Source organism: Muscardinus avellanarius, assembly GCF_963383645.1.
Source record: "Muscardinus avellanarius genome assembly, chromosome: 5".
NCBI lineage: Eukaryota > Metazoa > Chordata > Mammalia > Rodentia > Gliridae > Muscardinus > Muscardinus avellanarius.
This window is the reverse complement of record NC_137790.1, coordinates 115,127,374-115,142,200: the sequence shown is the minus strand read 5'-3', so window position 1 is coordinate 115,142,200 and position 14,827 is coordinate 115,127,374. Positions and strand designations below refer to the sequence as shown.

The 14,827-nt window shown below is 39.8% G+C and overlaps 1 pseudogene across 1 annotated transcript in view; it reads left to right on the top strand.

Moving 5' to 3' along the window:
• The first annotated feature begins 275 nt into the window (after positions 1–275).
• Positions 276–14,827, top strand: part of LOC308263592 (cyclin-dependent kinase 2-interacting protein-like) — a 43,168-nt pseudogene continuing 28,616 nt past the window's right edge. Inside the window, exon 1 of the transcript in view lies at positions 276–1,005. The product of the transcript in view is annotated as a cyclin-dependent kinase 2-interacting protein-like (transcript). The remainder of the gene's footprint in view (positions 1,006–14,827) is intronic.

The following is a 14,827-nucleotide window of genomic DNA, read 5'->3' as shown; positions in this document are numbered from 1 at the left end:
AGGCTGTCGGCAAACTGCGATCCTCCTGTCTCAGCCTCCCAAATGCTGAGATTACAAGCCACCATACCCTGCTCACCCCAACCCCTTTTTAAATATTTTTGTTTTGAAACAGGGTCTCCATAGGTGCCTGAAAATATTGCTAAGTTGCTGAAGCTGTTTTCCAACCTGTGATCTTTCTTCTAGCCTACTACTGAGATTATAGACATGCACTGTCATGCCCAGCTTAAAATTTTTTAATTAAAAAAAAATATTTAGCTGGGATTCCTGCTGGCCTAATGGAAGCAAAGATCCTTGGAACGGCAACACCCAGAAAGCCCGTCTTATCTGTCAGTGCAAGAAAAATTAAGGATAATGCAGCTGACTGGCATGATTTAATCCAGAAATGGGAAGCCCTCGGAGATGCAGATTTTACCACTGCAAGCAGCATTGCCAATCTGAAAATCAGCTTGCTGAGTAAAGACAAGATAGAATTAGACAGCAGCAGCCCAGCTTCCAGTGGAGATGAAGAACGGATGCATCTGGAAGATGATAAGGAACTTGAGAATCTGTGTGTGAGGACCTGCAGGCCACCCTGGATGGTCTGACCAAAATACAGCTGGAGATGGAAAAGCCATCCTCCACTACCAAGGAAGTCTGTTAACTAGCAAATTACAGTTACAGGAAGAGAGCCAACGGCCTCTGTTGTTTCATACCTGGCCTACAACCAATTTTTATGAGGTTTCCCGCTGGCTGTCTGGCTTTTCCAGGAGGGACTGTTCCTGAAGCGCACGGTGAGTGCAGAGCTGGCCCACGACCTCGCTCTGACCTACCTGTCCTGGTGGCTGCACCAGCCCTTAAAAGCAAGCTGTACCTGGAGAGATGGCACCGAGCTCTGTGACCACTGGCTCCCTCCTGAGCCCGGGGCAGGCTCCTGGGCAGGACTGGCTGCCACCCCAGGACCAGGACCGTCCCTCCACTCCAGCACAGCCCGTAGCCCCGCTGGGGTCCTCCTGGATCACGCTACCAGTCTGTGTCCACTGCACGCCATTCCCAAGTGCCTCAGAGAAATAAATGAGTTCCCAAACAGAGGGCCTGAGGGATCTGGCTTTTTCAAATTACTTGTGCTTTATAGATTACCTTTGTGTAGAAAATCTCTCTCTCATGTTTTTACTTTATACCTTTCCATGTTCAAATTTTTATGAGGAAAATTTAGTAATAAAAGTAATGTTTAAATATCACGTGGTGGTGCACACTTGTAGTCTCAGCATTTGGGAGGTTGAGACAGGAGGGTCGCAGTTCGCCGACAGCCTCAGCTACTTAGTGAGGCCCTTCGCAACTCAGTGAGGCCCTGTTTCAAAATAAGTAATAAAAAAAAAATAGGGCTGGGGGCATTGCTCGGAGATAGAATGCCCCTGGGTTCCATCCTCAGTACTGAAAAAAAAAAAAAATCACATAGAGTTAACTGACTAAAGTTTGGAGTTATGAAAATGGAAACTGCTTACTAAGAAATTGCCATGGGGGACTTCCGGGAAGATGGCGACCGAGAAAAGCGGGGCTTAAGAGCCCCGCTAACAACCAATCTCCATTACCACAAAATCAGCGCCTTTCATAGCCAGAAAACACCATCACCAGAGAAACAAAAAAAATTACCAGGCTCCAGAGAGAAAGCGGACTGAGAACAGAGCCACAGAGGAGATAACCGACCTCACGCCCGAGGACGCGGCAGACACGGCAGCAGTGCCATACTGCTGGCGGCACCGGCGAATTCACGGGACGGCTACAGCAAGCCGAGGTGAGCCACTGCGGAACAGCCAGGCGGGATTTCTCCGCGCAGAGAGCATCTAAAGCTCCCAGTGGCCGAGCTCAGCACACGCTGCAGGGATTCAGAGTGGAAATCAAAACCAAGAAGAAAAACACCAGCCCCACAGCCGAGGGCGTAGCAGCGGCGCCATATTGCCACCGGCGGCAGCAGCACCGAATTCAGCGAGGCCAGTACAGATACATCTGTGTACTCAAGAACAGTGAGTCAAATTGCGGGCCACAGAGGAGAAATCCCAGTACTGTACTCCCTGGGACTTGACCCAGTGGGGGAGGGGCGGTGGCAGAGATATCACACCATAGGAGAACGTGCAACCTGGCACCCCCCACAGTCTAAAGCAGCCTCTATCGACTCTCTGGGTCGGAGACTCTGTGATACAACCCAGTAAAGGAGTAGTGGGGTCTGAGATACTACTGACTCGAGATAACCAGAACACCTTAAGTGAAGTCATACTGACCCAAGGGAAGAACCCAGAGAAGGCACAAACATCCGAAATCATGGGAAAGAGGAATAATACTGGAGCAATAAATGCCCACAACCCCACAACATCAGAACCCGATAAAACAGAAAATCAGAGATTTCTAGAAGATCAAATAAGGAAAATAACTGTAGAAATAATAGAGGTGCTTCGAAAAGAACTCAGAGAGAGCCAAAAAGAGATAAAGGATGCAATTAGTGAAGTAAAGGCCTCAATTCAAAGCACAAACAACCGATTAGAACACATGGAGAGCAGAATCTCGCTCTTAGAAGATGAGCAATCCAAAAATGAACGCATAGTTTCTAATCTAGAAAAAAATATCCGACAGCAGGAATCTGATATTGAAGAAATATGGGCCCATCTTAAGAGAGCTAACCTAAGAATCATTGGAATAGAGGAGGGAAAAGAAAGTGAAACCAAAGGGATCAACAATCTCTTCAAGGAAGTAATAGCAGAAAATTTTCCAGACATAGAGCAAGAGGTCGATACACAGGTCCAGGAAACTTATAGAACTCCCTTCAGACAGGATCGGAGAAGAGGATCCCCACGCCACATAATTGTCAAAATGACCAATGTGGAAGCCAAGCAGAGAATCTTAAAGGCAACAAAAGCAAAGGGCCAAGTGGCATTCAGAGGCAAACTAATTAGAATCACTCCAGACTTCCCAAACCAAGTCATGAGAGCCAGAAGGGCTTGGAGTAACATATTCCAAACTCTGAAAGAAAACAACTTCCAGCCAAAAATTTCCTACCCAGCAAAACTTTCTATCAAATTAGATGGAGAAATAAGAAGCTTCCATGACAAACAGAAACTGAAGGAATTTATGTCTTCAAAACCAGCACTAGAGAAAATACTCAAAGAGATTAATTACAAAGAAGAAATAGGTAACACACTCCAGAACTAGAGAAACAAGATTTTCCATCCAACAGACAACTAAGATTGGTTATCTGTGGAGATTCATTATTTATGTTAGTCTTTTACCTATCTCTAAAGGGTATTATTTGCCTTTATTGTTGTTAATTTTTAGGATTTCTAGTTGGAATATTAATATACCTTCAGATATAGCATTTGGAAATATTTTATCCCATTCTATTAGTAACTGTTAACTCTGTTTACATTGTCTTTGGATATACAATATGTTTTTTATTTTTTAGGGAGTTTGTATACTCTTCTGTTGCCTGTGCCATTGAAATCATAACCAAGAAATCACTGCCAATTTCAATGTTGTGAGGTTTAATGACCCAGATTTTCTCCTAAAAGTTTATAGTCTTAAGATTTATATTTAGGTCTATTATCTATTTTGAGTTAATATTTGTATATAGGATTAGGTAAGGGTCCAATTTTATTCTTTTCCATGTAATTATTATTTTTCAACAATATTTAGTTAAAAGATTAATATTTCCACCACCAAATGTTCGTGGAAACCTTGTCAAAAATAACTTGACAATATAGGGAAGAATTTAGCTCTAGGCTTGTATTTAACTCCAATGGTTTATATATCTGCCTTTAGAATAGTACTACACTGTTTCAATTATTGTAGCTTTATATAGTTTGAAATCAGAAAATATATATCTTCTAGCTTTGTTCTTTTTCAAGATCGTTGTGGGTACCTAGAGTCCATATTCCATATTAGGATAGATTTTTTTCTGAAAAATAAATATATAAATATATGATAGTTTCACCTAAAAAATAGAAAAAAATATTCTCTGTTAAGAAAGAAAGCAAAAAGAAATATTGAAATGTTATCTTTAAGTCATCAAAAGCTTAGTATCAGACAAATGAAACTGTTATGTGAGATTATCATTTTTAATTTTAGATAAATTGCCATAATACTAGATGTCAACTACTAAGCCAAGCATGGGAGAGAGGGATAGGGAGAGAATGGGGTGGGGATTGGGTAGGGGCTGACTGGGAAAAGTGTGCATGTATGTCTACAAAAATATGTATCCTACTATGATGTATGAATACAGTGCACCAATAAAAATAAATTAATTAATTAAAAATAAAAATAAAAGAAAAAAAAAGAAAATCAAATACAATTGATCAAACTAAAAAAAAAAAAAAAAGAAAGAAATTGCCATGGTTTGCTGGGCCTGGGGAAGCATGCCTGTAATCCCAGTCCTTGGGAGGCTGAGACAGAAAGATCACAGGTTCAAGCTAGCACATTGTAATTTAGTGAGACCCTGTCACAAGACAAAAAATAAAAAAGGCTGAAGCTGTATGGAGTTGTGCACCCCTGTAATCCCAGTACTTGTGAGGCTGAGACAAGAGCATTACAGGTAAGGTCAGCATCACAACTTAGTGAGACCCAGTTCAATATTAAAAATAAAAAGGGCTGAGGGTGTAACTTGGAGGTAGAATGCCCACCCTCCCTTGGTTCAACCCCCAGTACCAAAAAAAAATTCAAAGGGCCAGGGGTATATCTCAGAAGCAGAACACCCCTGGGTTCCCCAGTACTAAAAAAAAAAAAATAGGAAGGAAGAAAGGGAGGGAGGGAGAAAAAGAAATTATTACTGCTTGCATGCCAAGGATATGACAGGTCAGTTAAAAGTTCTCTGATCCCAAACCTTTTTTATTCCACAGGACCAGGTATATTGTGGTCTTAAATAAGTGTATTTTTAATTGTGAAAAAATTTAGAGCCAACATATTTTTATTTTATATTTTTATTGGTACACTAATTATACATCATAGTAGCACAGCAAAGGAAACAAAAGCCTGAAGAGAGAGTCTACAGAACTGAAGTGCTCCATTCTGGAGATAATATGTGGGAAGCCATTAAGGTTTTCCCCTAAAAGAATATTTCTGATTCAGCTGACTGTCCTTTGACCAGAGTCAACAAGGTTTGGGGTCATGGAAAGTTCAAAGTAAAAGGTCTGGGAGAAGATCAGGTGGTGATGGCACAAGGGCACTGGTTAACCTACCTGTAATGTATGTGCTTTGGATTGGTCTTTATTGTATTCTGGTGGTGATAGCACGAGGATATTGATTGACCTGTAACTGTATAAATACCTCTAGAAAAATAAATCCATAGTCGGCCCAATAGAGAATATTGACCCAGGAGCAGTTGTCGACAAGTAGAGATATTGACCCAGGAGCAGGGCTCGGCCAGTAGAGATAGTAGGCTGGCAGCTTCCCCATGTTAGAACTAAAAAATTCTTGGAATCAAATTCTTAATAGTTGAATTCTTCATCCTCACGCCTCTCTTTGGAACTCGTACTTTTGCCGGCTGGCTCTGGCAATAATAGATAGAAAATCTTTGCCAGCTATTCCTAAAAGGACTAATAACTAAAAATATATAAAGAACTTTAAAAAGTTAACACTAAAAATAATCCAATTGAACCAAATAGACACTGCTCTGTGAAAAGTGTTTTAAACTTTAAGAAAATTTTAATGTTTCTAAGTTTTTAAAGATTTCTTAAATCTTTAAAAATTTTTAAATTTATTTTTTATGTCTGAAAGTTTTATTGGTGCATTGAATTAATTTTTTGGCAGTACTGGAGATAGAACCTAAGTCACTCTACCCCAAAGCTTCCTCTCCAGCCCTTTCAAACTAATCATGATGATTATTATTATGTTTATTTTATTATTGCTGCTGTTGGGGGCTTGTGGGGTATGAAGGATCTTACTCAAGACTTAACATTCCCAAGTAACTGTGGTAGCCCCTATAATTCAATAATAAAAATTATTTTATTATTGTTGTCTTTGTTATATTATTGCTTTTTGGTGGTAGTGTGTAATCAAACCCAAGGTGTTCTATCCCCAAGCTATCACGTTGGCCCTTTTAAACTGATAATAATAATTACTATAATTGTTCCTACTTCTTAATTTGGGAGACAGTATTAGGGATTAAACCTAGGGGCCCTCTATCCCTGGGTTACTGCCCCAGACTTTTCAAATTATTTTTATAATTATTATTAATATTATTTCATGTGGGGAACCATTAAGGTTTTCCCCTAAAAGAATATTTCTGACCCAGCTGACTGTCCTTTGCCCAGAGTCAACAAGGTTTGAGGTCATAGAAGGTTCAAAGTAAAAGATCTGAGAGAAGGTCAGGTGGTGATGTTCAGATCAGGTGGTGATGGCACGAGGGTATTGATTGACCTACCTGTAATGTATGTGCTTTGGATTGGTCTTTTATTGTATTATGGTGGTGATAGCACGAGGATATTGATTGACCTGTAATGTATAAATACCTCAAGAGAACTAAACCCATTGTCAGCCAGTAGGAAATATTGACTCAGGAGCAGGGGTCGGCCAGTAGAGATATTGACTCAGGAGTAGGCTGGTGCTTCCCCCATGTTAGAATTAAGAAATTCTTGGAATCAAATTCTTAAGAGTTAAATTCTTTCATCCTCACTCCTCTTTTCGGAATCCGTACTTTTGCTGGCTGGCTCCAGCAATTTCAGCTGTTTGTTTTAATCAGCTTTTTTTTTTTTCTCACTGTAACCAACATTCCTGATAGGAAGAAAGGTTCATTTGAAACTCATGATTTCAGAGGTCAGTCTATGGTCAACTGGCTCCTGGACTGAAACCCTGGCAGCAGGGCTCTCAGCAGGGCTTGGCAGAAGAGGAAGAGCTGCTCTCCTCCCAGTGGCATTAGGAAACAGAGGGGAGGGGAGGAGCAGATAGCGACCCCAAGGCCACAGCCTGGGACCTCCTCATCCGTGCCCGCCTCTGACCTGGCTGCATGGCTTCTCACGGGAGCTTTGGGGAAACATCTTAAATCTAAATCATAACTTTCTTTGCGTTCTTAAAGTTTTTTTGGCAGTACTAGGGGATCAGAATCAGGGGGTCCACCCCCCAGACTATCACCACAGTCCTTTCACACTAATAATAGGTATATTATTGTTGTTAATTTTTTTGGCACTATTGTGGTATTGAACCAAGGATGCAAACCCCCCAAACTACTATCCAGTCCTTTCAAACACTATTATTATTATTATTAATTATTATTATATTGCTATTGCTGTTGTTGCTCTTTTTGGCATTAAAACTTTATTTTTGGCAGTAGCAGAAGATTGAACCTGAGTATTCTACCCCTCAGCTACTATGCATGCCCTTTTAAGTAATAATAATAATAATAAATGTTGTCATTATCTTATTGATTTATGTATTTTGGCAGTATTGGGGATTGGACCCAGGACTCTCTTCCCCCAAGCTACTAGAATTTGTGGAACTTGGGATTTAATAAAAATTTTGAAATTGTAACCATAGTACTTGCAGAAACTGATCACTAGAGGGCACCTGATTGCCTTGATACTGAAAATGCCCATCTACTTTTTGACATTTTGCACACATATATGTGGGATTTTTCAAGATATCAGAAAGATTATGCTAACGATGTCTTTTTTTAAAATTGTACACATAAAATCCGTAGAGATTTCTGATAAATTAAGAGAGATGATAAATTAAAAGGGGCTTGGGGGAAGGAAGTAGAGAGGAGTAGGAGGCTGATAAAGGAAATGGTTTAAATAATGCTACATGCATATATAAAGGCCTCACTATCAGTCTCAATAACATGTATGGGAAGTTGGGGGAGCGGGATCTGGGGGGGGGAACACAAAATGCTGTGCTTTTCTATCACTCTGAGCCTCATCATGATGTATAATTATACTAAAAGCATATTTTAAAAACTACATTTTCAAGTATTTCTTTTGGTACCTGGAATTAAACCTAGGCGCATTCTACCTCTGAGCTATACTCCCAGCCCTCGATTTTTATTCTTTATCTTGAAAGCTGGTCTCCCTAAGTTGTGGGGGGCCTCACTAAGCCGAGGCTGGCTGAGAACCTGTGATCCTCTTTTCTCAGCCTCCCAAAGTACTGGGATTACAAGCGTGCACCACCATGCCTGGTCACTTTCAAGTCTTTATAAACATTGACAACAATTTAATCTTGAAAGAATTGGGGGGAAAGGAGGTGCAAAAGGTGGTCTCCGATTTATAAATGAAAGCTGTGGCTGAAGAATACATTCAAGAATATGTAATGCTACAGAGTGCAACAAACCCTTTCCCACTAAAATGAATATAAGGATAGGCTAGTTCATTAGCCACGGTGAAATCATATGACCAGTTTATTGGAACCAGTTTTAGTTTTAGCCTGATTGAGTAAGTGTGACCAGAATCAAGACTGGTGTTAAGTCTTTAAAATTTTTATTTTAATCAATGCTGGCGATTAAATCTGGAGGTGTCAGAGGATGGGATCGTTGATGCTAGGCTTTTATCGGGGACATCTACAACTAGGAAAGGAGACAGAAAGTGTCAGGCTGGCTCTTGCAACAGAAAAGGCTAGTTTTATTGGCTGCTTGGGGGGGAGAATGTAAGTTGTCTTGATGCGCTGCAACCTCAGGGCACTTTCACTTAATCGTCTTGGCCCTGATGAGTTAAGTGAAACTATACTGGCTATATTCATGCACCTGTTAATTTTTGAGGGTAGATACATAAGGCACATTTGCTTCTATGAGTTAAGCTAATTTCCTTTGACAAATTATCCCAAATGAAGCTACAAGTTCGAAGCCATTGGACGAGCTTTTCAAGTGTCCTGAAACAGGTGATACAATGCATCTTGTCCAGCATTTAGTGATTTTAATGCTAACTTGGAAGTCATCATCATTTTTGTGATTTTTGTGATTGCCACCAGAAGCATATGAGGGTATAGATATGGATATATACCAGAATGGACTTTGTGAAATCTGTTATTTTGAAATCATAATTTTAATAGTTGAAAAATTGAACTCTAGGGGGCACTCCATTGCTTGATGTTGAATGCCTATGTAATTTTTTGCTGGTTTTGATCACATGTATTTAGCATTTCTTAATAGATCAGAAAAACTTTGTGAGTAGCCTGATTTTACAGAAGTTACACAGGCAAACTGAACTTCTGAGTGTTTTATAAAAAATATGAATTAAAAATCAAAGACAATTTAATTTTACAACTTGGGAAAGAGGAAAGGATAAGAATAAAAATGACTTAATTTATACACGAAAGCAATATAGCTGAGTAATAAAAATGTCATGCTACAGAGTACAATAAACTTCTACCTTTGGTTGAAAAGGCATCCTATGAAACATTTAAAATTTGCATTGGGAATTCAGGCTTACCCTTGCTTAATTTTTGTCATCAGTTTCTCTACTAAAATAGACTTAGTGTTGGGCTAGTCAGACTTCACTAGCCTCCTTGAAATCAAGTGATCCTTTTATTGGAAAAAATGAGTTTTAGGTCTTAACTAGCTTTTTACATATGTAAACATGACCAGAACCGTGATCGATTCTATCAGATTTTAAAATATTAAAGTAATTAATTAATTTATTTATTGGTACTGGGGATTGAACGCAGAGACATTTTACCTCTGAGCTACGTCCACAGCCCTATTTTATTTTTTAATTTTGAAACAGGGCCTCACCAAGTAACTAAGGCTGACCTTAAACCCGCAATCTCCCATCTCTATACTGGGATGGCAGACATGTGCCACCATGCCTGGGAAAATTTTTATTTTTAATTAATAAACCAATTAATTAATTTTTCTCATGCTGGAGCTAAAACATGATGATGCCAAACACTGGAAACATTAACTTAATGACAATAGAAATGAAATCAAGTCATGCAAGTAGGAGGATAAAACCTTCCTTGGGACATCCACCTGGGAAGAGAGACACAGGAAGGGTCAGGTTGGCTGGTGATTTTACAGAAGTTACAGTGTGCAAACTGAACTTTTGAGTGTTTTATAAAAACATGAATTAAAAATCAAAGACATCCGGGCGTGGTGGTGCTTGGGAGGCTGAGACAGGAGGGTCGCTCAGGTTCGAAGCCAGCCTCAGCTACTTAGTGAGACTCTAGACCCTGTTTCCAAATAAAATATAAAATGGGTCTGGGAGTATAGCCCAGAAGTAGAACGCCTCTGGGTTCCACCCCCAGTACCACCAAAAAAAAAAAAAAAAAAAAAAAAAAATCAAAGACAATTTAATTTTGAAAAAAAAAAAGAACCTAGTTTTATTGGCTGCTTGTGGGAGTGGATTTAGGAATGTTAGCTTCTGGTGCACTCTGGTGTGAAGGCACTTTAATTTAAGCATACCTGCTTAAGTTAGATGAGTTAAGTGACAGCAGTCTGGTTCTACTGATGCACCTGTAACTCTCTGCGGGTGGATAAATGAGATACATCTGATGCTGTGAGTTAAGATGATGGCATTTGGAAAGGCAACCCAAGGAAGGTGGAGACCTGAACACATAGGGTAAGCTCCTCCGGGGCCCTCAAATAGATGATACTGATACTCATGGTCCAGTGTGGAATGATATTAAAGCTAACTCCAGTGTCTTGGACATTTTTGTGATACAATTTTTCCACAGAGACATATGGATATGAGTATATACCCAAAATGAACTTTGGGGAACTTAGGATTTAATAGCAATTTTGAGATGCTGAACTTGGTATTTGCAGAAACTGAGCGTGTAGGGGCACCCCATTACCTTGATATTGGCAATAATAACAATTTTTAGCTCACATGCTCATAGTTGTGGTCAACAGGTATTATGGGTTAAAGCCATGAGAATGCTGACTTAAACAAGTGTTATTTTCAGAAATCATGAGCTACACTTTCTAGTCTTATAAACACAATGATGATTTAGTTTTGTAACAACTTGGAAATGGGAGATGGGGCGGTAGCTTAATGAAAAGATGGTGTCCAATTTATGAAAAGAGGCTGTAGGTAAAAAAATATTATACGGAAAATGTCATGCTGCAAAGCAAAGTATAATATGCCCTTACCTTTTTTTTTTTTTTTTTTTTTTGTGTGTGTGTGTGGTACTGGGGGTGGAACCCAGGGCTTTTCTACCTCCGGGCTATACTCCCAGACCTATTTTTTTCTATTTTATTTGGAAACAGTGTCTCACTAAGTTGCTGAGAGCCTCACTAAATAGCTGATGCAGGCTTTGAACCTGTGCGATCCTTCTGTCTCAGCCTCCCAAGCGCTGGGATTACAAGCGTGCACCACCACACCTGGCTGCCCTTACCTTTTGTTGAAGAAGCATTTTATGATGTGGACAGAAATTTTTTATTTTGCTCGTATTAAGAATTTAGTCTGACTCTACTTCACTTTTGCCATCAGCTCTTCTACTTAAAGAATCCTTGGGCTAAGATAGTTAGGTCTCACTAGCCACACTAGAAGAATGAATTTGGCCTGGATGTCTATTTGTAACAGCATGGCAAGAATCAGGACTTTGTGGAACTTAGGATTTAGTTCTACTCCATTCTACTTGGATGTCAAGGACATGCCTTTTTTGATCCTATTTTGGCACCAGAAACCTAGACAATAAACATGGACATAGATATATACCCAGAATGGACTTTGTGGAACCTGGGATTTGATAGTAATTTTGAAATTGTAACCTTAGTAGTTGCAGAAACTGAATATTTCTGGGCACCTGTATATAGTGACATTAGAAATGCTGACATAATTTTTGGTTGTTTTGATCATATGCGTTTGGTGACAGAGACAGAGAGAGAGAGAGAGAGAGAGAGAGAGAGAGAGAGAGAGAGACAGACAGACAGACAGACAGACAGACAGACAGACAGACAGACTAGAGACTGACCCCAGGAGCATTCTACCTCTTGAGCTACATCCCTAGACTTATTTCATTTTATTAAATTTTGAAACAGGATCTCACTAAGTTGTGAGATCACTAATTTGTTGCCTCACTGATTTGCTGAGGCTGGCCACAAACCTGGGATCCTCCTGTCTCAGCATCCCAAGTACTGGATTACAGTTGTGCACCACCATGCCTGGTTTCTATAGGTGTTTAAAAATTGTTTTTTGTACTAAGGACTGAACCCAGGGATAGTCTACCTCTGAGTTACAACCCAGCCCTTTTTATTTTTTTTTTTAATTTTGAAATAGAGTCTTGCTAAAGTGCTAACGTCTTGCTAAGTTGCTGAAGTTAGCCTCAAACCTGGGATCCTCCTGTCTCAGCCTCCGAAGTACTGGGATTACAAGCATGTGCCACCATTCTCAGTTTAAATTTTAAATTAATTTTTATAATTTAATTAGTTAATGTATTAATTAAGTGTTCTGTAGTGTTGGGGATCAAGCCTGGTGATTCCAGAAACTGGAAATTACCTCAATGACAACAGAATTGAAATTGCTTCACATAACTATGCATGCCTGTCATCCCACTACTTGAGAATTGAGTCAGGAGGATCACAGGTTCAAGGCCAGCTTTTGCAATATAGTGAGGCCTTCAGCAACTTTGTGAGACCCAAAATAACAAAAAAATAAAATAGGGCTAGGGGTATAGCTCAGATATATATATATATATAACACCCCTGGGTTCAACCTCCAGTATCCCCCAAAATTAAATAATAAAAAAATAAAGCAAACCCTTTCCTGGGCCTTCAGTTGGATTCAGGCTGGGTTGGTGTAACAAAAAAGAGGCTAGTTTTATTAACTGCTTTTGTGGATGGGTTTTAGGAATATTAACTGGTGTGTGTGTGTGTGTGTGTGTGTGTGTGTGTGTGTGTGTTTGTGTGTGCATTTCAACCTACATGGGCACTTGAAGTATCTTCGCCTGATGCAAAGTGAAAGTCCCTGGCTCTGACTCTGATGATACTGCTGGTACTCTCTGAGAGTGGATTGATGATACTGTGAGTTAAACCAATGGCCTTTAAAAAGTGTACCAGGTGAAACTGGAAATTGAAGGTCTAGGATGCCCTTTCCAAATGTTCTGAAGAGGTGATGCATACATATGGTTCGGTGTGTGTGTGTGTGTGTGTGAGACAATTATCATGCCAACTTGTATGTCATGGTCTTCAGTGGTGTTACCTTGCCGCCGGAAATATACAGATTTGGATATGAATAATGATATATACCCCAGATGGACTTTGTGGAATTGGGATTTAGTAACTATTTTGAAATTGTAACCTAAGTACTTGCAGAAGCTGCACGCTAGGTGGCACCAGTTATCTAGACATTAGAAATGCCAATACAAATTTGTGGTTTAAAAAAATCCAAGCCGGCCTTGGTGGCACACGCTTGTAATCCCAGCATTCGGGAGGCTGAGACCCGAGGATCGCAGTTCCCAAGCAGCCTCAGCTACTTAGTGAGGCCCTCCGTAACTTAGTGAGACCCTGTTTCAAAATAAAGAATAAAAAAAAGGGCAGGGGGTGTGGCTTGGAGGTCAAATGGGGTTCCATCCCCAAACTCGCAAAAATAAAATAATAAAATATCCAGTGGTGCATCATAATTGCACAAGTGAGGCTCATAGTGATACGTTTACAGGTGTGCAGAATATTCTTTAGTCTAGTTCCTTTCCCATAACTCCTTTTTACACCCCCTTTGGCCCCATTTTCCCTGCACTACTCCACTGGTCTCTCTCCTATTTTATCATGAGGGCTTTCTTCTTGCTAGCTTCCTTTCATATATGGCATTTGATTTTTATGAGTCTGGGTAATCTTTGTTTTGTAATAAATGTTGAATGCAAAGGTATTCTACCTTGGGCCCCAGCCCCATTTTATTTTATTATTTTAATTTATTTTTTGGTACTGGGAATTGAACCAGGAACATTCTACTTCTTAGCTACATCGCCAGTCCTTTTATTTTTTTGTTGTTGTTGTTTTGAAACAGGGTCTCACTAGGTTGCCGAGGCTGGTCTCAAACCTAGAACCTTATGTCTCATTATCCCAAGTATTGGACTTATATGCATATGCCACCATGCTCAGCTCTATTTTAATTAACTTATTTATTAATGTATTTATTTATTTTGTTACTGTGGGTTGGCCTCAGGACATGATACCTCTAAGATACACCCTAGCTCTGCTTTTATTTTTATTTTGAAACAGGGTATCACTAGATTGATAAGAGTATCACTACTTGCTGAAGCTGTCCTTAAACCTGTGATCCTCCTGCTTTAGCCTCCCAAGTACTAGAATTACAGGCACGAACCACCGCACCTGGCTTATTTTTTATTTTGAAACAGGGTCTTGCTATGTTCCTGAGGGTCTCAGTAAGTTTCTGAGCCTGGTCTCAAACCTGAAATCCTTCTGTCTCAGCCTCCCAAGTCATGAGCCTTCACAGCCAGCTAGATAATCTCATATAGCATGATACTCCCCAGTTCTATTTTCCTACAAATGACATAATTTAATTCTTTTTTTTTTTTTTTTTGCAGTATGGGAATGGAACCCAAGGGCATTGTACCTCCGAGCTACAGCCCCAGCCCTATTTTTTAGTCTTTTTATTTTTGAAACAAGGTCTCACTAAATTCCAAAGGGCCTCGCTAAATAGCTGAGGCTGTCTGCGAACCGGGATCCTCTGGTCTCCGCCTCCCAAATGCCGTAATTTCATTCTTTATGGCCGAGCACAATGTCATGCTGTACATACCATATTGTCTTTATCCATTGGCTACCAACAGTTCTCTGGGTTGGTTTTTGTAACATGTCAATTGTGAATTGTGCTGCTTTAAACATGGATATATATGTATCACTATAGTATTTTAACTTTAACCTCTTTGGAAGGAATAGATGAGTCATATGGTGATTCTATTCCAACCAGTCTCCGAACTGATTTCC